We start from the raw sequence: 24542 nt of genomic DNA on the forward strand, positions 1-24542 counted from the left end.
TTACGCGCATGGCTCCGCCGGGCGTTAGCCGCATGGCTCGCCCGGGTGGGCCAGGCCCCCCCGGCCCCCAGGGTCTGGCGCCCGCGCCCCCCTGCGGCCCGCGCCCCGGGGAGCCCCGCCCGGTGCCTCCCGCCCCGCGCCAGGCCCGCCCGCCGGCCCCGGTGGCGCTGCCGCCGCTTCACTACAACTCCCGGCGGCGGCGGGGGGGCGCGGCGGGTGGCGTCAGCGCGCGGGGCGGGGCGGGGCGGGGCGGCCGCGGCCCATTGTGGGCAGGGGCCGGGCGGGCTCCGCGCCGCGCAGCGCAGCGCCGCGCCGGCAGGTACGGCCGTCCGCGCCCGCGGGGTGAGTCCTCCGCGCTCGGGCAGCGGCGCCGCCGCCCGCCCCTCGGTCCCGGTCGGCTCGGGGGGTGGGGGCTTGGCGGCGTGGGACGGCGCGGCGGGGGTGCTTTTCTCCCGTGCCCCGGCGACGCTGGGTGCCGGGGCGGGGGGGGGGGGGGGGGTTTGCGGCGGGGCGGGGGGCCGGGGTTTGTCGCCGCTCGGGGGCTGCCTTTGCCGTGCCGTGGGGGAGGCGGGGAGAGCGGGAGTCGAGCCCGTGCTCCACCCCGCCCCGGGGCGCTGCGTGGGGTTGACCCCTCTGGCGGGGAGCGGCGGGGCCCCGCGGCGCCCCCACCCCTCCCCGGCGCCCCGGGTCTGCGGTCCCGCAGGGCCTGGCGTGCCCGCCAGCCCCGGGGTGGCCCGGGGGGTGGGCGCGGGGAGGGGAGCGGCCCCCGCCGTGCCCGGGCGTTGCCCGCCCCTGTGGACGCCGGGCAGGGGGCGCCCACGCGCGGACGTGGGATGCGGGATGCGGGATGCTGCCGCTCTCCCTTCTCCATGGCAACGCCTCCGAGGGCTACTCCGTCCCCGGCTCCCGCTGGCATCGCGGCGCCCACCCCTGCGGCAGCGCTCGGGCCGGGCTTGGGCCCATCAGGGCCGGGGTGTGACCCCCTGCGTACCCGCAGAGCCCCAGGAATAGGGTTCCCCCGGCTGACCAAAGCGGGTTTTGCGAGGAGTGGGGGTCCACCCTCCCCCGTGCCTCCCCACCAGGCACAGCAATCTGGGGCTGCCTGATCGTCTGTATGTGCTGAACCACCAGTGCTGGTGTGAAACACCTCGCTGCAGGCGTGCTCTGATCCAGCCCGATGCTGGGATGGGAGTAGGATTTCAATGTGTCGCTGTGTTGGGCTGTGGCTGTGTCAGCAGCAGGGAACCAGCGGGTTTGTGGCATCGGCAGCAGCCGGAATGCTGCCAGACAGGGGCGTCAGGTCTGTCACTGGGCTGGAAATTTAGGGAGATTCAGGTCAGGGGCCCTGCATGGAGGAAGGACGATGCCCTTGCCGTGTGCGAGCCTCTGGGCTTGGTATCCATTGCCACTGGCGTGCACTGGCTGTGGTCAGGTCCTGCTCTTGACTTGCTTGGCATAAGTCGTCGGTATTAACAGTGGGGTTTTGTCTTTGGGGTCTGCACCGCTTGCGGGCAGCTGTGCTGCCTCTTGCATCGGCGCCTGTGTGAAACAGGCTTTCCGCATCTTTAAGTGATCAAGGTTAATTCAAGGCAAAACCAAATGATAATTCTTCTCCTGACAAAAGCCACTTGAGCTGACGGGGCTGTGCTGCTAAACCACGGGCGAGGAGCTCCCTGCGGAAATCAGAAGCGGGTGGGAGACCACGGGGCACAGCCAAGCCCCCTTTGCCTGGTGCCGGGGCACAGGGAGCCCTTGGCCATGGGCTGCGTAGTGATTTCAGCCAGGCCCTAGCACTGCAGACACTTGGCGTTGTACAACCAGCCAGCTTCTCCCAGCTGCACCAAGAGGGATGGCAGAACAAGACTTTTGCATTATTTTTTTCCCCCTCTCTAGGGGTCGATTCTGGTGCTGCATACAAAATCGAGTGGTGGTGTGTATTAAGACCACAGTGGTGAACCACGATGTAACCTCATTATCCTCCCTCGCTGAAAACAACGTATGCCAAAGCCTTTGGCATTCCCCGCCTGCCCCTCATTCAGTCCCACCAGGAATAAGTGGGTCCTGCAGCATTTGGACCTTTTTCCGTGGGCGCTGGAGTTCGTTTCAGCACGCACTGCCTTCCGAGCGGGTCAGGCATCCACCTTGCTGTTCCTCAATTAATGAGTGACTTGCCTTGCTCTCCCTGTGGCTGTGTGCCGGGACCTGCCCCTGCTCCGTCAGGAGCAGGAAGCAAAAGCCAAAGTCTGCGATCTCTGACCGCCCAACGACGTGTGACACCGGGACAGCAGGAAGCACTGATGCTTCCTGGCTCTGGCCAGCCCTTGGCTGAGCCCCTGGCTGCTGTGTGGCTCTGCCAGTGCTGCCCCTGCCGTGGCCTCGGGATTTTTGGGGCCAGCCAGCCACGCAGGCACACCACAGGGCTCTGTGTCCAGGCCTCCAGCCCGGGGAGGCAAACAGGATGGGTGAGGTGTAAAATCAGTGCCGAATCCGCTCCCCTGGGCTTGGAACAGAGTCCAGCCGGTCTTGACCTGAGCTGGCTCCTTATCTGACCCTTTGTTTGCAGCAGGGGTGCGGGAGGGAGCAGGAAAGGGACAGCCCTGGTGGCCAGCACCTCTGGTCCCAGATGAGCCTTCCTGCCGAGGGCGGGCAGGAGCTGGGGACAGCCAGTCTAACTGGGTCGTGTTTATCTCCCTTTGCTTCTGTGCTTTGTTTTGGTTTCTTCCACCTCTTCTCCCATGCTGTCATTGTCACAGCTGAGGAACCCAGTGCCGGGGAGGCATGGAGCTGTTGGGCAGCTGGGCTCCTCACAAATACCATTTATCAGCTGGCCAGGAGCGTGGCTCCTCTCACTCCATTCTTCTGCTTTGCATTTTGCCTGCATTGACCGTCAGCGCTGGGTCACTGCCTGAAGGTTTTTGGCTGATGCACTGATGGCAGCCCACCACGTGCGCAGGTAGCAAACGTACCTGCTGCATTTATAACCTGAACTGGTTAGAAACCGGCTGTGGATGCTGATAGATGCACCACCCAGAGTGGGTGGTCTTCTTCCCATCCTCCTGCTGCATAGATACACACTGCACTGCTCCTACACATCCATTTTTATCTCTGAAGTATTAATAAACGAAGCTTGCCTATTTATGTGAACCTTTTTAAGAGGCTGGCGGGGCTGCCTTGAAGGCTTGCTCGGCACTGCAAGTATTCAGAGGTTGTTTTTTTTTGGCGTGTGCTCGAGCAGTCGATAAGCCAGGGCATCCAGCTGTCAGCTTTGGAGATTGCCAAAGCCTGCTCAACGACATTTCTGCAGGCTTCGCTCACAAATGAGGATTTTGTTGAACGATTTGGTTTCTGACTTGATGCTGGTAATTAAATATTTTAACTTGGCTTCAGAAAGCTGTTACTGCCATGGAGTGACTAGTGAAGCCATGTAAAGCAGGATGCGCTTGTTCTGCTGGAGCTGAGTGTGACCTAACTGCAGCTCTTCAGTTTGCAGGGGTTTTTTTAATATGCTTTTTTTTTATATAGGTAAAACTTTTTTTTTTTTTAAAGGAGAAGAAAAAATCTTGTGTTTTACTGCTGTGCTGTTAAGCTTGCATGGACCTGCTGGGACAGCTGTTTATTTGCAAGTTGTGGCAGCTGAATGCTGTAAAATTCAAATCATGAACATATTGATCCCTGATCCCCCCCCATTTTAAGATAATCATATGTGTAATTTTCACTCCTGCACCACAACAGACCTCAGTGCTGTGCTGAAATAAAAGGTGATCTGAACAAAGGGCTGTAAGTTGAGGAAGAAATACTGAATGTCTGATCCTGACTTTATGTCGATTAGTCTAGATGCTAAGCCATATAGGTTAACTTTATGTGCTTACCTTACTAGGGGATGAGAAGAACGACTAGTAAAGGGTTGGAAAGTAGTTAAATATGCCAGCAGAGGCTCTTCTGCATATTGCATTAGTTCCTTCACCCTGAATGACATATTTCCAACTCTCTATTTAATGCAAAAAATAGAGGGTCCTCAGGTCCTTGCAAGACACTGGTTGTGATTTTGCTGTTTGCTTTTGATTCTTCTTTCCTCCTACTGCTTCCTCAGCCTGAGCTGGGTTGGTAGAAAAGCGGTGCTGGTGCCTTCTTACCCTTGTCTCCTCTCAGGAGGTCATTTGCTCTTGGTATCTCCTGTCCTCGTGGCGTGTCATATCATTCTGGAGCATGCAGAAGAACCAGGAGTTCTGGGGTAGCGCAGAAAATCTCAGCTCAGTGAGTCATAAAGCCTTCAAATCTTTGTGGCCACCAAGAAGAAAACCAAAGGAGGTGGAGATGAGAAGTGGCCTGGCACACCATGAAGATGTGGTTAGTTGACTGGAGAGTTTCATGATCTGAGCTGACAGTGCTTTGTTTCATGATTGGTGTGGCCTGAGCACCAGCCACCTGAATTACAGCAAATTAACCAAATTAACATGTCAAGTTGTCTGGACATCTGGCCTCAAGGCGAAGTTGGGGGGATCATTCCCAAGGGCGTCCCGTCCCATGCTGCACCCAGGTCTGGAGCAACCCCTGTGTGTTCCGCATGAATCTCCTCCGATCACCGTGTCTTGTTCGTGCTCCCTCCTGTGCTCACCCCAGCCCTCTGGGGGAGTTCGTTGTGAACTTGCTAAATGGAAGAAGTTTGTGCTGCTTGGAATACGTGGGCGAGGAGGTCACTCCTGGCTTCTTCCTACAGTCGCCAAATGGATGGGGTGCGCCAACATAGGGACAGTCATTGATGAGTCAGTATTGTTGTGACTCAATAAATTACTCCCTAATTACTCCTCATGGACTGACTTGCCTTGAGAGTCTTTGTGTTCAAAACATTGTCCTGACCCACTGGAGAGGCAGTGTTGGTCGATGGGCATGTTCTCACCCACCACGGCACATGCCAGCTGGTCATCATGGCAATGCTGACGTGTCAAACCACTGGAGCAGGGTTGCTCTCCATACCTTGTCTCTTCCCGGAGGACATGCCAGTTGCTTCACTGCTGTTTGGATTTTTCTTTTATGTCATTGTGGAGCTCTCTTGTTGAACTCTTCTGGATTCAGCACTGAGGAAATACAGCAGTGTGTCCGCAGTGCAGGTAGCAAGAGGTGGCACATTGCTGGTTGGAGGCATCCTTGTCTTAACCCAGTGCACTGAGCTCCCTGGTGCTTGCAGGGCTTGGCAGATGATTGAAGGGTTATTCGCCTTGCCAGACAAGTGGCTTCATGTTTTGCCTTCTGCATTCCTCTGCGTGAGCATTGCATAGCAATTTCAGCTACGTGCTGCTTACCTGAATCATGTCTTCCCTGTGCACGCGGCTTCACTGCCTGGAAGTCAGTCTCTCTCCAGGCTGCTCCATCAACGTGCAAGTGTTTTTACAAGAGGGTAAATGAAAAAAATGTGTGGAGGGTGTGGTGAAGGAGCAGCAGAAGTGTCCAGCTCTGGCTTCAGCAGCGAATGTGGCTGTTGCTGGTTTTATCACCCTTCCCAAACAGACAGTTTTCAGAAGCTGAACCCAGTGACCTAATTCCCAGTTTCTGGATTTGGGCTGTTGCCAGGATTTTTGCACTGAGGCTCCTCATCCCTTCTTCCACAGGCCCTGGGAAAGCAGTTGCACCAAAGCTCAAAGCAACCCGGCAGCAGGCAGACAGCGGTGGGATAAACAGTGGGGAAGGACCCAGTCAATTCATCTGACCTGTGCCCATCCTTGGGACAGCAGAGGAAAATGCACTGGGATCTCCAGGTGTTCATTGCTCCCTGCTACTCCTCTTTCAGGTGGGACTTTCATGCCCATCTCCCAGTGGCAGCGGGCTGGGCTGCTGGCAGATCCTGCCCTGCAGCACTATGGCAGGAGGAAGGCAATTCAAAACTGTGCCATTCAGAGGCAGACTTGGGGGGATTTTGCATGAAGCACGAGCAGCTGGGCGGTGTACCAATATGCAAAACTTAGCTACAGAGTTTGGCAGCTTTTGGGGAAGGCTTTGCAGGGCATTGGTTCCTTCAGTGCTTCACAGGAGTGATGATCAGCTTGCCTTTTCGATGGAGGTCTTTCTAGCAATCAGGATGTTCTCAGAGATTTTAGGTTTGAGGATAAATTATCAAAAAGCAGGAAAGTGCACACACTGTTTTTGGACGGGAACAAAGCTGACCGGACCATGAGGCTGCAGAGTAAGGAAGCAGGGCTGTGCTCTGGACCCTGTGCTCTTTGCACTGCTTGGGCAGGGAGGAGAGGATGGTACTTGTCCTACAAATCAAAGAAAACTTGAGTGTGAGAATGGGGAATGCAGAGGGACATCATTCTGGGGGGCGACACACACCTGCAGTTGCTCAGGTCTGGGGTGTAGGAGGGAGAGTGCAGCAGGTCAGGCTGCTGGAGAGAGCCGCAGTGTTTTATACTGCTCAGGTGACATCCTAGCAGCTCGGTCCTTGTTACAGGCAACCTTTGCTAGCAGCAAACCTTGCTCCCAGCTTCAGCAGGGAGGAGAACAGACAGACAGTCCGGAGACCATTTCCCCCACCCCAAACAAACAAGATGAACTGCTTGCTATGGCACAGCTGTGGAGGGAGCACAGCCAGGATGTTTTCTGGTTCATGTGTTGCATGACATTAAGCTTAGGCTGTGGTGGGTCTGCTCTGCTGCTGCTCTTGAGTGTTTCTTTTGTGTAGACCTTTCTGAGGCAGCTCTCTGAAGCCACACATCCATCTGACTTCCACCTTGTTGTGAGATGATATTCCATCCCCCCTCCCTGGGTGTCTGTTCCTTATTGGCCTCAGCATCTTCTAAATGAACAGTGCTTAGAGGAGCTGCGAACTCGTGTGCCATCCTGGAGAGTCTGTGGCAGCTGAGGTCTGGTGCAGCTGTTTCCTTCAAGGATGCTTGTGTGGATGTAAGCACCTGTAAATCTGTTTGTGTAAAGCTTTCTCTCCTGTGGCTGCCAGGCACCCTTCGCGCTCCCATTCCTTCATGCTGCCACTCCTGGAAACCACAGCACCTTCTTGCCTGAGCCAGAGCTGAGGATGGGAGAGATGCAGCTGGGAAGGTGGATACCATCGCCTTGCCCGGCTTCTGAGGTTTTCTTCCCTCTGCCCCCGAGGCACTAGGAGTGTCCTGGTTGCAGCTGTGTGCCCAGTGCAGGAAAGAGAGGGTGCTCTCTGCCTTAATGTCAGGTTAAGCCATTCCGCTGCCTGGTTTTGCTTGGCCCCATTCTCCTTGCACATCCCATACCTAACTTCTGGCTACCATGCCTCTGCCAAGGGACACTTGCCCAGCTTGCTCACAGATAGCCTGGTGCTGGACCTTCTCCAGCTACAAGGAAGAGAAGCAGTGTGGTGATGCTGTCTTGGGTTTTCATTCCATCAAGTCCAGTGATCAAGCGTGGGGCTTCTCCCCTCCCCATCACTGTTCCTCAGCCTCTGTGTGTGGGAGTCGGCAGGGTTAAGGCTATGGGTAGCCTGGGTGTTGCTCAGTGGTGCTGGGCGAGTGTCAGGCAAGAGAAAAGCTGAACTTGCAAATCTGTTCCTGGGCGCTCCAGTAAGTCACGCCAAGGACTGTTTGAAGTGTGCTAATCCCCAGTGCCTCCAGAGCAACCTTGTTTACAAGAGCCAAGCTTCAAACTGGTATTCTGACAGGTATTTTACGTAAGCCATTTGCTTACCAAAGCTCTCTGGGTATTAAAGGTTGGTTTTGAGACCTCAGCCCATGTGCTACCTTCTCGCCCCAGCGTTTTGGAGGCACCCTGCGAAGAGGCTGGAGGCTCTTTGGGGGCAACCAGATCCATTTATAAACTCCAGCTCCTTGTCTTCTGTGCAGAGTGTCACCTGGCAAATTGCATGTGAAATAGCTGGTGGCTCTGGAGCCACAAGAAATCTCTACCCATCACATAGAGAAAAAAAATGTCGAGGAAAATTTTTGGAGCGTGTTAAATATTGTAATCCCTACAGTCAGTTTTCTTTTGAGTATAGAGCTGGAAATGAGTCTTTATGCTCATCGCTTTCTCACATTTACTTTTGTATTAAACACTGCTCTTCTGTTCACTGGGTGCAACAAAATTTGCCATTTCTTAAGTGATGCAGCAGTGGTCATAGTTGTGTTCAAACTGCAGTGATGTGCAGTGAGCTGTGATTTGGGTTATATGGTCATGAAATTGTGCCATTCCCTTAGCTGGCATGCTAGGACTTTCCTTGCATCCATAAATACAGTATCTCCCTGGCTTTTCAAACTATCCTGTAGCGTGACAACTTTCAGCATGAGAAAAAGAAAGTAAAGAGGGACTTTAACCTCAAAATACCCAGTGGATGGATTTCCAGAGAATCACCTGTAGTTGCATTGGAGGAAGCTCTGTTGGCTTTGCACTGGAATGAGGCTGAACTAGGTGAGAGATGTGTGAGACAGTGGTGATGATATGTCTCACAACTGTAGCTCAGTTGCTTCATGTCCACATTTTCTTCCCTTTGCCTTGTTTTGGACTAGGTCTTTCGTTTTGGTTGGAGTCGGGGCCAGACTGTGTCTTTGGGGTCTGGCATCCCCAGTATTCTGTGGGGTGTTGGAGCAGTTAAGAAGGGAGCCATCTCTGGGGATGCTAAGAGCTGAGCTCCAACTATAGCAATGGGCTGTTACAGTGCACCCTTGAGATGCATGTTCTTTTTCTGGGAAATTGACTCTTTGGGCGATATGTGAAGGAGGGAGGGAGATCTATGAAAAATGGGTGCTCATTTTTCCAGAAGCGGGGACAAAAGCCAAATAAAACACATACAACAGTCATCTTGTCAAATAATGTCATGGGGATGTCATACCCAGCCTCTGGGCTGTGCTCAGTGCTGCTAATTACAGCTTCTCTTGCTGCTGAAAGTAAAAGTTTGAATCTGTTCACTCTGGGGTTCCCACGGCAGCTTTTTGGGATGGCACCAGCCTTGTATCTCCATGCGTGGTAGCCCTTGTCTAAGGCCAAGGACCAGGCTGCCCTTTCCCTGCACCCAACCTTGGATTTGCAAGTGCCCATCATGGTTGAGGAAGGTCTTAGAAAAACACCTCTCTTGCTTTCTGCCCTATGGACCCAGCTGCTGTAAAAGGCTCTTGCAAAGATGCTCTGGAGCTTGAGGGATGTTGCTGTAAAGGTCCAAAACATGACCACTGTCTTTTCCAGTGCTGGCCTTACTTTCGGCTCTGTCGTGCCAAAGGATCTGCAGCTCTGCTCTCCCTTGGGTGCAACACCACCGAGCAGAATTGGCTCAGATTCAGGAAAATAAACAGACCTCCTATGCCGGAGCTGGGAGTCCAGGGCTGTTGCACAAGGGGAGAAGCTTGTAACCAAATGACCCTTTCATCGCCCTTCTACCTGTGCCGCTGCTGCATCTGGCTCTGCAGCGCTGTAATTGCATTGCCACGTAATTTATAATATGCTGCGTTGGGAGGACAGCTTTATATTCTTGTTTCTAAATTCTTGCGTAGCTACAAGAGGGAAAATTATCGCTAACCTTTCCATTTTGCATGTGGATTTGTTTTTTGTTCGGAGTTCCATGTTGTGAAAGCTGCAGGATGCTGCTGTTGGGGACGCGGTGCTGGTGAGCCTGTGCTGTGCACATGGGCAGAGGAGTACGGTGGTCTCTTAACTGAGCTCATGGGATGCTCAATGGTTTCCCAGCATTGGCTCCAGATCATGCAGCACCCAACACAGATGGATGTTAACAGCTTGCCAGTGCTGGTCTAACCTCAAGCCTATTAAAAGCCCACAGGACCGGGTCTTCCCCTTCCTCCTCCTGCTTCCTCCCCCTCCCTTGCTTTTCAACACTAGCTTTTTGAATAAATTATCTAGGATGTGATCACACAGGAAACTCGCAATTTTTCATTTTTTTATAGCTTAGTTAGGAAGTGAATTCAGCTCTCCAGGGTTTCAATCCTGTGCTTTTAATCACGAGGTTCTCTATCCTTTCTACTCTGTCACTTGTGATATGACGTCTCCTCGGCTGCATAAGCTTTTTCCCTATTTCTGCCTGCCCACAGGAACAATAGCTGCTGGAAATGCTCTTCAAGAACCTAAAATGGATGGGGGTTGCCTGTGAAAAATGCAGATTTTATCTACGTTATGTCTTTTTGTTGTTTCTTTGTTTACCACTTGGTTATTCTTTTCCTGCAAAGAAAAGAAAAGCCCTTGTTCTTGCAGAATTCATTGTTTCTGATGTGTTACTCTCTGGAAGTAACATGCTCAAAATGCTGCATTCCTTTGTGCATCTTTATTTTCTTTTTCTTTGTCAGTGGGAGCTTAGGGAGTATAATGGGCAGATTAGCAACTGTATTTGGAGTGACCCATCTTTGTGCAGGTCTGGCTAGAAACCAATTAAGCTTGTCTTGATCTCTAAATGAGATTTTTGTCGAACACCTTACCCAACTGCCTTTTGCATCCATTAATATCAGGGTGGATGAAAATAGCTGAACATGTAAAGATCGCGTGTTGGATAAATAGAGAGGCGTTGGTTGCGGGGAGGTTCCCTGGGATGCGTGTGAACAGCTGCCTCTTTGTGCGGTCGTTTTGTAGCTCTGGTTCTTGAAACCTGGGATTAGGTGTATTTGGCTGCTAGCGTGCAATCCCCTGCGACAGCGGGTGTGGGGACGGAGGCAGAGCTGCTGGGTAAATAGGGAGTGTCCCATGAACTTCATTAATGTGCCGGTCCCCATCTCTGTACCATCCCTGGGGCAAGACCAGGGCACGTTTAGGATCTCCTCATGGCTCTCAGCTGTGGGTCCCTCAAAGTGCCTTGGCCTGGGTGTATCCCCCTGGTCTTGAGTTGCTTTTTAGCCTGAGAAAATCCTGCAGCTTTCCGCGGGAGCATGTTGCATTGCCAGGCTGGGGGACCCTGCCTGGGTCGTGTTTGCTGCTGCTGCGATGAAAACCAGTCTGGGAATGGCGCTTCAGTGCCGCATTTTTGAAGAGAATCAACTAAATAAAGATGCCTTTAATAAACCATGCCTTCGGGGGACCCTTATATCTCTGTCTCAGATTGTTTCTGCATCAAGATAAGATTGCAGAGCAGCTGGATTTGTGCTTTTTCTTTGGGAGGTGTAGGTGGGGGAAGGGCACTGGGATTTCTTTTAGGATGCAAACATTCATTATGACCCCCTTTATTTGTAAAGTAACTATAAACAATCAGCGTGCAGCCTCTTACCTGCTTCCCTGAATGCCTGGCTTCTGTGTCACAGGCAGACTGCAGGAAGAGTGATTTCAAGGGAAGGAGGGGAAGAAAATACAGGCCAACTGTGTTCCCTTTCTTGGAAAGGATCCCATTTTCCTCGTGCCACCCACTGCTGCCACCCTAGCTCCGAGCCAGGTATGTGGGCTCTGCTGGCAGTGGGTTACGGGGCGTTGGTGGTAGGATGGTGATGTTGTGTTCATGCAAGGGTGTAGCTGCTGCAGATAGGCCACAGCACACAGAAGACCATCCTCCCGTGCTGTTTGGTCCTCTCCCATGGGTGTACAAACAGCCTCTCCTTGCATGCCCCATGCTTTGCTCTCCATCACCCCACTCTTCAAAGTCTAAAAGTTCTTAGATTACTTGTGGAAATGCTGCTTTTTTTCTTGTCCCAGTGTAAAAGTGTCCAATAAGACATGCAGGTTTAAAGAGAATCTATGTGATGCTGAAGCTCATGTGCCACATCGAGGAGGGTGGTCATTGTGGACTTTGACATCTTGGCACAGCCAAACCCAGTCTCTCCCTGGGTGGGGGTAGAATTTGGGACAAATTGGAAGTCCTGGATCCGGATCCACAAAGACCTAGATGTGGGTGAGGCAGATGCCTCATGGAGTACCATGACACATGCAAAAGCCTCAGAAAAATCCAAAACTGGGATGACTGGAAGATGGTTTTGGGGCTTGGGTGGGGAACTATGGAGAGAGTAAGAGTGGAGTGGCACCTTGCTACCTTTGGGGCTGGGGCTTAGGCCCCATCTTTAGGATGCCCTAGACTGAGAAGCTGGGGTGTTTTAACACCAGTGAGGCAGAAGAATACCTGGTGGCAGGGTCTCCTCCAGACTTCATCCAGCTGTTGTGGGGCTGAGCTGGCATGGTGTAATGATCTGATGCGCTGTGGCAGCTGTGCTCCATGGAGAGACCATCTCCTGGGAGGAAAATGTAAAAATAACCACGTCTTTGGCCGCATCTTTGAGTTGCATGAGACTGCAGTGAAGGTGGTGGGGGATGAAGTGTTATCAGCAGAAATTATACAGGGAAAATGAGCGTTTTCCCAGGAGGCAGATCTGAAGCAAACGTCCTGAAGACCATGAGGGGAACGTCCTCACTCTCCTCCCATACTGTGCTGGGATGCAGGGGACACACTGGAGCTGGGCTCTGGGGCAGCTTGAGGGGGGTCTCCCCTTGTCCTCCATCCTCCTCTTTCTCCCTGTGGGCTGAAGGAGGTGCAGCACCCACGCAGGTTACCACACCTCATCCCACACCATGGCTAGACAGGTGATACAAACCCTTGTGAGACTGTGTCCTGCCCAAGGCTTTGGGAACCTGTTGGACCCACTCTGCCACCTCTTTGCTGTGTGTTTTCCTTTTCAGAGCTTTGATGGAGCAGGACCATTCCTCCTTGGCGGACCACTAAATCGTAGAGCCAGGAGGAATAAATCCATGGTAGGCGTGGTCGATGGCAGACGGGAGCTCCTGGCGTTAGCAGGCTCAGCTAATTTAATCTGCGGTGGACCTGACCTCCTTTGTCTTCCAGTTGAGTTAAATATACCCTTCAGCTTGTGGTTACGTAGGCTAACTCCCATTTTGATTATGCAAAATGCGCTAACATGGGATGTAGCTGGCTGCCTCCGAATGGAGCTGGGAGGAGAATGGGGTGGGACATCCCATGGCCAAGTTCCACATCGCTGTCTCCTACAAACCTACATCTGGACCACAGCCGAGGTGCAGGTTGCTTGGTAGGTAGCCGTGTGGGGGTCTCTAGCTCTGGGTTCCTGGGCAACGCAGATTTTGGAAGCGCTGGCTCTTGCAACATAGCCATAAGCTTTCCATTCTCTGACAGGTTTTAAGATTTAGTGGCTGTGCTGCAGCTACCAGGGCATGGCTGGTGGCTTCAGGACAGGGAAGAGGGCCCTCCATCTCTGCAGAATTCCAAGAGGCAGCAGTTTAGTATTTCTGGATGCAAATGAATAAAAAGATGTTGGTCAGCTTGAGCAGCGATTGGAAGAAGTTTTAAGTCTTGGAATGCAAAAGGGAAATTATTTGCCAGTGGGGAAATTTAATGTATTAATCCAGAGTTGCCACCTGGGATTTTATGTGCCTGATATTAAGATCAGCAAGTTGTGGCCATGTGCATGTTGGGGGCTGCCTGTTTGCACCCCAGTCTGTCTGTGTTGGTGCTGTGCTGGAGTTACTGGGTGGGTGTCTGGTTGCTTTATCTCCCAAAGTTTCTCTTGTGTGACAGCATCTCAAATTCTTCTGTGTTTGGCCCCACAAGAGTCCTGGGAAGACAAAAAAGTTACAACAGGTAAAAAATGCTGCCTCATCTTCTCCAGGTTCCAGCCTCAAAGCCAAGAGTCACTTTACTTTTTCAGCCTTCTCTACTGCAAGCTTCAAAATAGCCAAGGAAGCAGTTCATCGGGAGAGGTTTAACAAGATGCAGCTCCAGGGTCTCCAATATCGGCAACTTCTGAGTTAAAACACCTGGTGACAGTCATGCAAGCGACTTGTGCCAGTATTTGCTGTAGGCTGGCATACCACTATTTGCCATTTGCCGTTGCAAAATATCTGCAGTATGTGACCAGCTTATCCCTGAGCAGCTGGATTTAACCCTCTTATCCACCTGTGTGCTGGCTGTGTGCCGTGCTGGCCCACTGTGCTCTCCTGCCCCTCCACCCCAGCCTGCCAGGAGGAGCCTGGCTGGCTGCAGCCATGCTGGAGGTGGGGGCTGCTGGGGGAAATGGGTGTTTGCCCTCCCTGGGATGATCTATTCCTTCAGTGTTTGGGTTTTTTTGGTTTTGGTTTTGTTTTTTTTTTAAAGAAAAACAACTCCTGGAGAGGGATAATTAAGCTGATTGAAGTGTTTACATGAATTAGTTTCCCTTTAATGTAAAAAAACCCCCAAACATGTATACACACTCATCATGGTACCTAAAAGAATGATCCACTGACCTGCTTTATCCCTGATTTGGCTTACAGATAGAGAGGAGAGGCAAATTTTAAATAGAAGTATAGGGAATCAGCTTTACTGTTGAGTGATCAACTCATCGCCTTCTGTGGTGGTGCCCAAGTTTGCTAGCTCAGGAAAGCGGGGAATCGCTTTCCAAGTGCAGGGTGGTTTGTGCTTCCGTGGTGTCTCAGGAGCAGAGCAGCACCCCACCATGGCGCTAGTTTTCAGCCCTGAAAGGTGTGGGGTGGGCTGAGTTCTCATCTCCCTGCCCTTGAATGGGCTTCTCTGAAAGCAGGAGTGTTTCCACAAGTACAGTCGGAAGAAGGTCCCCAGGTAGGGGTGACAGCCACAGCGAGTGGTGGCACGTCCTCAGCTCTCTGCCCCTGCATCCATGCAGTGTTTGCTGGACTTGGCTCCAGTCCCATTCTCTGCCTTTCCTCTTTGCCATTTTAAGTTATTTTTTTATGGGAAGAAGTGGGTATTTGCTGGCTGCATATTGCTGCGTGACGCCTTCGTGGTTCACTGTGGCATGATGCTGACTTTGAGGGTGTGTTTACACCTGTTCTGTATTGCTTCAGGTGTGCAAGGGCAGCAGCTGAAGGGAAGCGCGCGGTGCTCAGGGGTGCTTATGGGCTCACTCACCGTGCCTGGGTACCTGCCGTGCCACAGCGAGAGCTCATTTTAGGACCATGATGGAGAGCAGTAGTCCCCAGGTGCTGCTATACCTGGCCTCAAAGGTATTCACGATGAGGGTGATTTCTGAGGTGGTACAACCAGAAAGTGCTTTGACCCAGAAGCCAGAGGTGTAAGGACTGGTACAAAGTGTATGTGCCAAATTGCTCTTCCTCTCACCTAGGCTGGGAAGGGCTGATAGGGCTTGCAACCTTCCCAGCTCTGAGCTCTGGGCTCCAGGGTGTTACTTACTGTGCCCCCAAGAGCTGTGAGTGGTGGCCGGTACCCTCTTTCGATCACCCATGCCCCTGTGCTGTGCACAGCTCGTTTGCTACAAGGGGATGTTTGCAAATGCTGCGGTGATTCGAGTCCATTTATATTTTTAATTCTTGCCATGTAAAGGAGCCGTTTTCTCCCCACCACCCCCAAATAGCAGGATGGAGGCAGATGGTCCAGCCAGGGCAGCAGTTCCTGGTCCATGTGTCAGAAAGATGCTGCAGAGCTGGGAGCCGTGCCCTGGGGCTGGGAGGAGGCACCAGGGATGCGAAACCGATTAGCAAAGCCAATGCACGTAGGAATCGCAACCCCTGGATGGGGAGTTAAGCGAATCGGTGTAATGAGATACATTTTTTTATCAAAATACTAATCGGTGCCGGGGGGCTGGGGGTGTGTGTTTTGGGGAACGGGTGAGGCAGCGTGGCAGAGCGTGGGTGACTGGGAGTGATGGGGACCACAAACACAGCTGTGTGTGCCTGCACGCCTTGATAGCTTGCGCTCATTGCTGCCGGGAGTCCCTGCCTCAGATTACTGCCAGCGATGCAGTACCCTTTATTAATCTGCAGAGATAATTGTAGTTTTAATGTTACCAGCGGGGGAGTTCACATGAGGTGGAGGCGTTCCTAGAAGACCTCTGTAGGTACCATCCGGGAAGCATCCAACAATGTGACTCAGCATCTGCAGTGATTTTTTTTTAAAGTAGGTCTTTTTAAAGCTGATTTTAAAAACGAGGAGGTGATCTGAAGATGGGGATGCCGGGAAGTGATCGCAGCGGGTGATTTGGAGCTAGGGAAAGCAGTTTGAGCTGTGATCAGCTGTGTCCACTCCTGCAAAAGGCAGGTTGGGAGCGGGGCTGCTGTGGACCCAACAGTGGAAGGGCAGTGCCCGGCCCTGCCCTCAGTGTTACTGGGGCTGGTTTGACTGTTGAGGGTGCAGGGAAGTGCCACACGCATAAAAGCCAGGGAAATGATTTGTCCTGGGGAGTGTGAGCACTCCTCTCACCTTTTCACCAAGATGCTACAAAATGCAAGCTTATATGGCTTTGTCAGGGGGCAGGGGTGGGCATCCAGCGGCTCTTCAGTCCAGCAAGCAGCCCATGTCTGGAAGCCAAAGCCAGATGCACGCTATCCAGAATAAGGCACAGGTATATCTGGGTATTTATTTATTTATGAGCTGCATTTAACCACCGGAACAAACACCTGCAGAAAATGGCCTTAGACTTGTCTCAGCGTCCTGGGTCCAGACCACAAGTAGCCCTGGGAGGGAGTTTGAGCTTGATGAAAGTATGTTAACCCATCCAGTATCAAGAGAAGTGGTTGAGATTAACAAGCTGTGGTGCTTGGGAGTCCCATACTCCAGGAGAAATCACTCTTTCAGAGTGGTCACTTCTAATGTGGCTTCATGGGGATGGAGAACAATGCAGAAGGAGATCAACATGGATCTGTGCTACCTCTCACCAGGCAGGCAGTCCTACCTCCCTGCCCCACGATGAGCAGACTCTGCAGCAGGGGCAGTGCAGGAGATGCTGTCAGTGGCATCACCCTCTGTGTCCCATCCCACTCAGCAGCTGCAGCCCTACACAAGCCAACAAGCAGGTATGGATGGAGCTTCTGCAGATGTGAAGCTGATGGCAAGCAGCGTTTTCACCTACTTGCTTGCAGAAATTATCTGTTGGCTTTGCTTGCTCTGTGACAGAGAGGTGGGGCCTGGGTGGGATGTGGCACAGATCTGTGCTGGCCTATGTATTGTCCTCCACCAGCTCCACAAAGCCCTGTTAGAAGTGTCTGCTCTGAAAGAGTGATTTCTTCTAGAGTGCCGGACTGCAGTGATAGCACTGCAGCATCTCACTGCCGAGGAGAGCCCTCGTTTTGTCTTGTCCTGTTGATCTGAGTGAAGTAATTTGTAAGGACGTTTTCCATGAATCAATAAATCCATGCTTGCTGCTGTGCCTAGGAGGTTTAATTTGTTCTAGATACTGCACTGAGTATCTCTGTCCTGAATTGCACTGCAATGTCCTGCTCTTTGGGAGAGGATGGGGATATGGCTGGATTCTCCAACAGCACACTGCAGGTGGCTGGTGGTGCCTGGTCCCTCTTAATTGTGCACGTCCCAGCGTGGGCTAAAGAGATCGGGGAAGGTGTAAGTGCAATAGTTTCTCTAGGTATGTGTGTGGATCTTGAGGACTTTGTCCTCTGTGCCAAGCAGTTCCTGATGTTACAGGTCCTGGGGAAACCAAAGCCAAAAATAAAGGAGGGGAGGGAGCGTTGGCCTTTGGAAGGAGACCATGGTGCAGAAATCTCAGTTAGAGGTAGGAACATGATGTTCCCTGCTGAGAGGAATTGAAAAAATCCTGGTGCACCATACCACCTCCTGTACCAAAGCCTGCCATGGGATCTGTCTGAAAAAAGGGGGTTCAGAAACGCAGCTCTGCTACATGTAGAGAAGTCAAAAATAACCCCAAGACCCCCAGTCCTGAACTTGTTTCCCTTGCTTTGCTCAAGCATCATGATGTGGTGAGGCTTGTGGTCATGGGTGGGTTCATCCTGTTGCCAAGACCCGGGAGGGGACCTTGTTTTCTGCTGTGGACTGTGGGTTTGAAGGCATTCCTGGTTTGTTCTTGTGGCACAATATGTGTTTTGGGGACCCTTAAGCTGATGGGTCATGGACTGGGGTCAGCCATCCCCATGACCACCCAGAGCCCAGCTCTCCATCCTGCTCCATCTGCCCAGCTGAGCCCCTGAGGACCACTCCACTTCTCCTCCAGAGTGGCTCCAAGACCATTTTGCATCCCTTGGAGGTTAGAGCTTGTGCTGGGGAATCCAGAAATGTTCCCAGAGCCAAACCACGCCACGGCGAGTGGCTGTGTGCGCCTGGTCTCTGCTTCTCATTTCCTTTGTCGCTGAAGAGAGCAGTTGAGCTGCACATGGGGGTTTCAGCAGGGTGTCCCCCCTTTTGTTCCTATATATTAGAAAAGTCTGTGCATGTGTTTATATTTTAAAAAAATATGTATATTTTTTAACATGGCTGTTTGTGAGCTATGCCACTCAGGACTGGTCTGGACGAAGTCTGAACTGCTCGCAGCTGCCTACCTGTTGCAGTGGCAGTCTTGTGATGGTCCTGCTGGTCCGGCCATGCTTGCTTTTGGAAATAACAAGTGTTGGCAGGTAGCGATCCCAAATCTACTCAAACCCAGCTAGAAAGGCTCACTCTGATGTGAACAGGCTTTGGAGTAAGTCTCACAGCACTGGTGGAGAGGCCCCGTTGCTATTATTTGTCTCACAGCCTGTCCCAAGTCTTTCCATGTGTGCCCGTCTTGCATTTTCTGTCCCCATTTTCCCACATGCTTGGTGGCATGTTAGGATAAAACCGATGCAGCTTCTGGTGGCAGAGCTGGATGTGGGCTTGCTGCTTGCCACACTGCTGCTCATCCTCTGTGATGGCGAACGCGAGGTCAAAACGTCATCATGGTAGTGGCAAACTGGACTAGCCATATAAAATTGTCATTTTAAGTGATTGCCACAATGGTTTCTCCTCCTTTTTCTCCCCCGGATCCCCATGTTCTTCCCTGGCACTGTGTCCTTCCCCACCCACAACCTGGGGGCTGCCTGGATCTGTTCAGGATTTATGTTAAAAGGGAAATGTTATGTACGTGATTAAAACATTGTATTGCTGGGTGGAAATGGGATTTGGTGCTTACTGCTGTGACTCTTTCTCATGCGTGAGGGTGAACCGATTGATTACTGAGGTTTGAGATTAAATGGTCCCCTGAGCTGGGCTGGCATTTAAGAGGGGGGGATGGGGACGGAAGGGCAGAGAGAGGAGAAGAGGAAAACCATCTTTTACTCCAAGGCAAGAGGAGTAAGGGAATGTCTACTGAGCACATCCCTTTGTCTTGCTCTGCACACCATCTGCTCTGACAGGCTCTCAGCGCTGGTGTCATGGACCACGATAAAGCAGGTGCCCTAGTCTGCATCCACGATGGTGGGTGAGCTGCTGGTGGACCTTGCAGGTTCCTCTCACTGCTAGGCCAAGCATCCCATCGCATCCTGTCTGGTCCCCGTGGCCCAGCTGCATCGCCATCTCCCCACATCCCAGTCCCAGCTTGCATCCTTCCAAGCCTGGCAGCCGGCTAGACCTTCTGTCCCCTCCTTTTTCCCTAGGAGCACACCTGATTTATTTATTTTCCTTAATTTCTTTTAATGCAAAAACCCCTTTCTCTTTGGTTTTGGTGGGAGGGGAGGAAAAACCCCTACGCGCCGCTCCTCCAGTGCGCGGTGGGAGCCTTGCCGTGCCGGTGCAGGTTGGTGACACCTGCCTTTGCCTGCTTTCCTTGAAGTCTAATTTCAGCTAAAGGCGACGGGATCCCTCCAGGGTATGGCAGACGTTTCCTATTCACCTAGACCTTAAGAAACAGGCAGGCAAGCAAAAACAACGTAGAAGCACTTAGGTTTATTTGGGTGAATTCTTTTTGCAAAGGGTGTGACTTATTTTTGTGAGCAGCCCCGCGCAAATTGGCTTTGTTCTGCTGCAGTCGGGTATTTCAGGTCTTCCAAGGTTTAATCAGAATAATTAGTTACTGTCTGTTTATACTGTCTGTTTTTGTTGCAGGGTTTCCAAAGGGCGTATTTATCTTCCAGAGTGCTGCCTAAGTGTCGCTTAATCATTAAGCATCTGATTTCCTCCAAGTTATCTGACATGCTGCTTATGTAAGTAAATAAAAAAAAAAAAGAAGGGAGGGTGGGGATGGTGTTGGTGGATTCTGCTTGGGGGCATTTGTAAGGATTTTCCTGATTGTCACAGGTTTAATTGTGAGTTGCCTTTGGTTCCCAGACCATCCTGCAGTGATCAGAGGGCTGTGTGTTTGGATTGGTGCTTAACAACCCAGCCAGTTTAATGAGGTTGCTTTCGCCAAGCCTTCCTGTACACCCCACTAAACTGGCAAGAGCTGTGTTACTCCCTGTCATTTTTTTTTTTTGGGGGGGGGGGAAGACTTTACAGAAATAAAGGGCTTTTGCTTTCACTTGTACAGTTATGCCTTTGACTCCTTAACCCAGTGGTATCCCTTAAAAAAATCACAGCTTTGCCTGGAAATAAGTTACCACTGTAAGTTTGCTAGGATTGGAAATTGGGTGTTTTTCAGCCTGTATTTGCATGTTTGGTTTGGGAAGGAGGACCAGTGATGAACGCATTTCCCATCTCTTTAACACGGGAGATGAGAACACTGCAGAAGAGGGTGGGATGGATGGAAAGCCTCACAGCAAGAAAAATATGGTGCTGAACTCACCCTGCTTCATGCTTGGCACCTAAATGAGTCACGCAGCATTTCCCCTTCAATATTTATCTGTCACCGGGAGTGAGGGTTGGGGCGCACACTGCTTCCATGATCGGTTTAGGTCCTTTTAAATCCAGAAGCAGCCATTGCCATCGGCTCCTGTGCTCTCCTATGTGATAGGGACCATAAATTTTCGAGGTCAGGAGCTTTGTATTAGCCCTTCTTGGGGATGATGGATGTGCAGCGAGGCTTTGCTGTCCTTCCACAGGAGAAGCTCATGAGAGGGAAGGGGCCAGGGCGAGGGCAAGGTGGGATCACTGGGATCTGTGGGGCTTTGGTGGCTTCAGTAGACCCAGCAAAGTGTGCTTGTGTGGAGGCTAAGGTTGAAGTCCATCTCCTTTCTACAATTGTTGGGGAAAGTAAAGATGAACCACAGCAATGGGACATGTGCTGGACTCTGTGCTGTGGCAGAGCTGAAGCTGGGCAGGTTTACCACGACCTGTCTGCCTTGCCCAGCTCCTGAGCAACATTTTGGGGAGATGCCGGCAAATCCTTTGTCCCCTCTGGGGCTGACATGGCAGCTGTCACAGCTGGCACCAGATTGCTGGTGGCCCTCACACTTTCTGCTCCCGTGTGCATGGGGGTGGGAAAAATCCAATTTGATGGAAATATTCTTAAGGAACTCTGTCAACCTGATTTTTTCCTTGACGTTTACCCAGCTGGAAAGCTGGTGGAGATTCAGACGACACCTCCCGAAGCGCTGGGGATGTGTGATGTGCAGCACAGCCATTGCTCGGCAGGAGCATGGCCCCTGCAGCCACAGTGAGGGATGCTGGAGGCATTGGTGGGTCTTTAATCTCCAGTGTGACTCTCCGTCCTACTGGTGTGTGTGCCTGTCTGCTTTGCTCAGCTTTTTGCAGATCTGCTTGGTTTGGGCAGCAGTAGTGGTGGGAAGGAGGAGCAGAGATGCTGGAGTTGAGGAGGGTGAAAGCACAGAGTGGAAAGAAATTGGGCAGAATTATGGAGGAAGATGCTGGGAGGCAAGGGAAACAACATGGCTTGTTTGCCCCGGTGCTTTAGAAGCTACTTAGTTGAGCATTCACTAGGGAGCTACATTTGGCTTTTACATAGCTTTGGAGCATGTGGATGCTCCGCTGCTCTCTTCTCCTTTCTGTGGTGGCAGTCATCTCCTGTTCCCATCTCTCTTTGAAGAATGTCCCCCTGTAAGCAGTCCATGTTGGGACATAGGATGTAGAGGAATGAAGGCAGAGGGTTGATCAGCACTGATAACATGCAGCTGTGGCCTTGCCTCAGCGGCAGTGGGTTGATTGCCATGGATGATGTGCAGCTGTAGCTCGTTCCAGCTAAGTGGTTAAATAGCCCTGAGGATGGGGGGGGGGGAGCAGTGTGGTCTGACCTCTGGAGGAAGGAGATGCAGCACAGACAGTAGACTCTGACCAACAGTAAAGCCTTGTTGCAGCCTACTAGTTTGATTGTGCTGCAACAACTGGTACGCTGTGTGAGGCTGACTGAGTTGGAGTCTGACTACAACTGGTGCCCAACATAGCTGAGACAAGCGGGAGAGCCTGCAACCCATAACAGGCACTGTGAGAGGTGAGCTGTTGCAACTCATTGATATGGGTATATTGCAATGCTTGTTGTCCATCTTAAGTCAAATTGCAACTTTTGGTACCCAACGTAGATGGGGACTAATTGATATGGGTACAGAAGAAGAAAATTCCACTTTAACAATGCTTATGGATATGTTTGAAAAAAGAAGTGTAAAGTATAACAAGAAGGCAATAGGAACTTTGCTAGGATGGTGCAAAGTAAATGATGTGCTAGTTACACTGAAAAATGTCTCCTGTGTTCAGACATGGCAAAATGCTGGAAGATTTCTTTTTGAGTTGCCTCAAGGGGCAATAAAATTGCAACAGCATTGCTAACAGCATGGAGATTAGTCTTAACCCTACTAGAACAATTAAATGTGGACAGGGAGACAAATTCTGTATTTGCAATGTTTATGGATATATTTGAAAAAAGAGATGTAAAATATGGCAATAAGAATTCTGCTAGTGTGGTGTAAAAAGTATGATTTGCCAGTTACAGTGATAAAGGTTTTCAGCATTCAGACATGGCAAAGCATTGGAAAGGTACTTTTTGAGGCTGCCTGGAGGGGAGACAAAATTGCCACAGCTGCATGTTATCAATGCTAATCAACCCACTGCCTTCATTCCCCTACAATAGGAGGTACAGCTTGGTGGCCATATCCTTTCAAAAAGCCTTTCCAGTTCTCCCCAAGCTTCTCATCACACCAGATCACCCATCCCTTGACTTCCCCCGGTCTGGCCACTGCAAACCTTGGTGACTGGGACTGACCATGGGTCCCCTCCTCTGGAGGCCACTGCACACCAGAAGGCTTGGTGCTCACCATGCGACACTGACTGGTCTGGCATGAGCTGGCTGGTCTTCCATCACCTCTCTTTGACCATCCTACTTAAGGCAGAGCTGATGCCCCTTTGGCTTTCAGTTGCTTTTGCAGGTCTGGGTGTTTGTTCTTTCAACCACTGAAACAGTCCTCCAAGAGACTGGAGAATGTTTTGGGTTTTTTTTTTCCTGGAACACCTTATTTCCCTGGTTGTCCCTTGGTGCAGAACTAGATGTTCTTTGTACTTGGGTGTCCTGCTACCTGGTAAAGGAAATTTGTAGCGCTTACTTTTGTTTTCTTCAGGAATTAAATAAAACTTTCTGCCACTGTTTCTTCTTGGGCCCCAGAATAATGCACCCCTGTGATGGAGGATGCCAGAGGCAGACACAAGTCCTGAGTATGGGGATGCTCTCCAAAAAGCTTAATCACAATTGAGGATGGGGAATATTCCCCCACACCATAGCCACTCTGGGGGAATGGGCTGTGTCTCCCCACACAAGCAGACCGTGGCCACCGGGTGCTAATGCTCTTGCCCTCCACCACGTGCCCACCAGTCACTTCCAGATCTGGCAGAGAAAGGTTTGGGAGGAGCACACCCAATTTTCTTCATAAAACTCCAAACAAGAGGCTTGGCCTGGTTTAGATTTTAAAAATAACTTGCACATTTGGAAGCTAAAGTTTCAGAAGGGCTCTGGATGGGATAATGGCTTTGATCATGGCAGTCCGAGATCAAGGGAGAGCTTTTTAGGTTTGCTGGATCAGCTGGAAAATATATTGTAGTGTCTAGACTTTTATCATCCTCGAGCAAGCTTTTTTTTTTTTTTTTTCCTTTACAAAAGGTCTAATCAAAAGCCCACATACAGCTGATAGGGCTTCTTCAGAAAGTTTTGATTGTGTCCAGAAGCAAGCTGAAAGAGGTGGAGATCAGCTTGGGACTTGGAAGGACCTCTGAGACTCTGCTTTACAGGCACTGCCATTTCTGATGAGGCCGTTGGCGTGGATGGAAGCTGTTGTGCCAGCAGCAGGGTGAGGAGGCTGGGGATGGGGCCCTGCCATGTGCCAGCCCCCTGGTCTCCAGAGCGGTCAGTTCTTGCAGCTAAGTACTGCTGGGACTTTGCTGCTTGCCCTTTGGCTGCTGCAGTTGAGGTCAGCTGCTCAGACCAGAATCTCCCACAACCACCTCAGTTCTGGCTGTGTAGTAACCATAAATGTCCACGTTTGTTGGTGTTAGGACAGAACCTCAGCATTTCTTGCTTGCATGTAGAAGATCTATGTTTTTCTCTCTTTACTTTCCATAAGTGAATTTTAAAAATATTTTTGTTTTATTATTATCCATAATCCCAAAGGATTAGGGCCAGAGGAGTGATTTCCAAAGGTGTTCAGAATAAACTCAAAAGCCTGTCGTGAAGGTGAGGACATCTGGCCATGTGCATTCACTGATTCCTCCTGAAAGCCCACATAGCATTTGGGCTCCATCACATTGGAAGGTGTCCCACTGAGAGGCAGAGGCAGTTTTTCTTCAAAACTCTGTGTTTTCTGCACAAGGGTCTTGGGTGCATTTTGGCAGGTGTGTTCATTGGAAAAGTCATTACCAGCCATCTCCCTGTCATGTGCTGCAGTGCACCGTGATGCTGCACGCAGTGCTTGAGGCTTTGGTGGAGTTGCAGTCTAGCTGTGAAAGCTTCAGCTGGAAGCTTTGGAAAACATTTGGAAATGTTTTGGAAGGCATTTGGATCGAGGATGTCGTAGCTCTA

At 51.3% G+C, this 24542-nt stretch overlaps 1 protein-coding gene across 3 annotated transcripts in view; it reads left to right on the forward strand.

Annotated features, from left to right (window-relative positions):
* The first annotated feature begins 268 nt into the window (after positions 1–268).
* The window catches only part of DAAM1 (dishevelled associated activator of morphogenesis 1), a 98826-nt gene continuing 74552 nt past the window's right edge, over positions 269–24542 (forward strand). For 2 of the 3 annotated variants that reach the window (XM_056346837.1, XM_056346839.1), the window contains exons 1-2: positions 269–342; positions 19697–19794. The gene's annotated coding sequence lies outside the window, so the exon portion shown is untranslated. Of the gene's footprint in view, positions 343–11229; positions 11333–19696; positions 19795–24542 lie in introns of those variants that run through there. The other variant, XM_056346838.1, reaches the window with a different exon arrangement.

This window comes from Falco biarmicus, chromosome 7 (genome assembly GCF_023638135.1).
Source record: "Falco biarmicus isolate bFalBia1 chromosome 7, bFalBia1.pri, whole genome shotgun sequence".
NCBI lineage: Eukaryota > Metazoa > Chordata > Aves > Falconiformes > Falconidae > Falco > Falco biarmicus.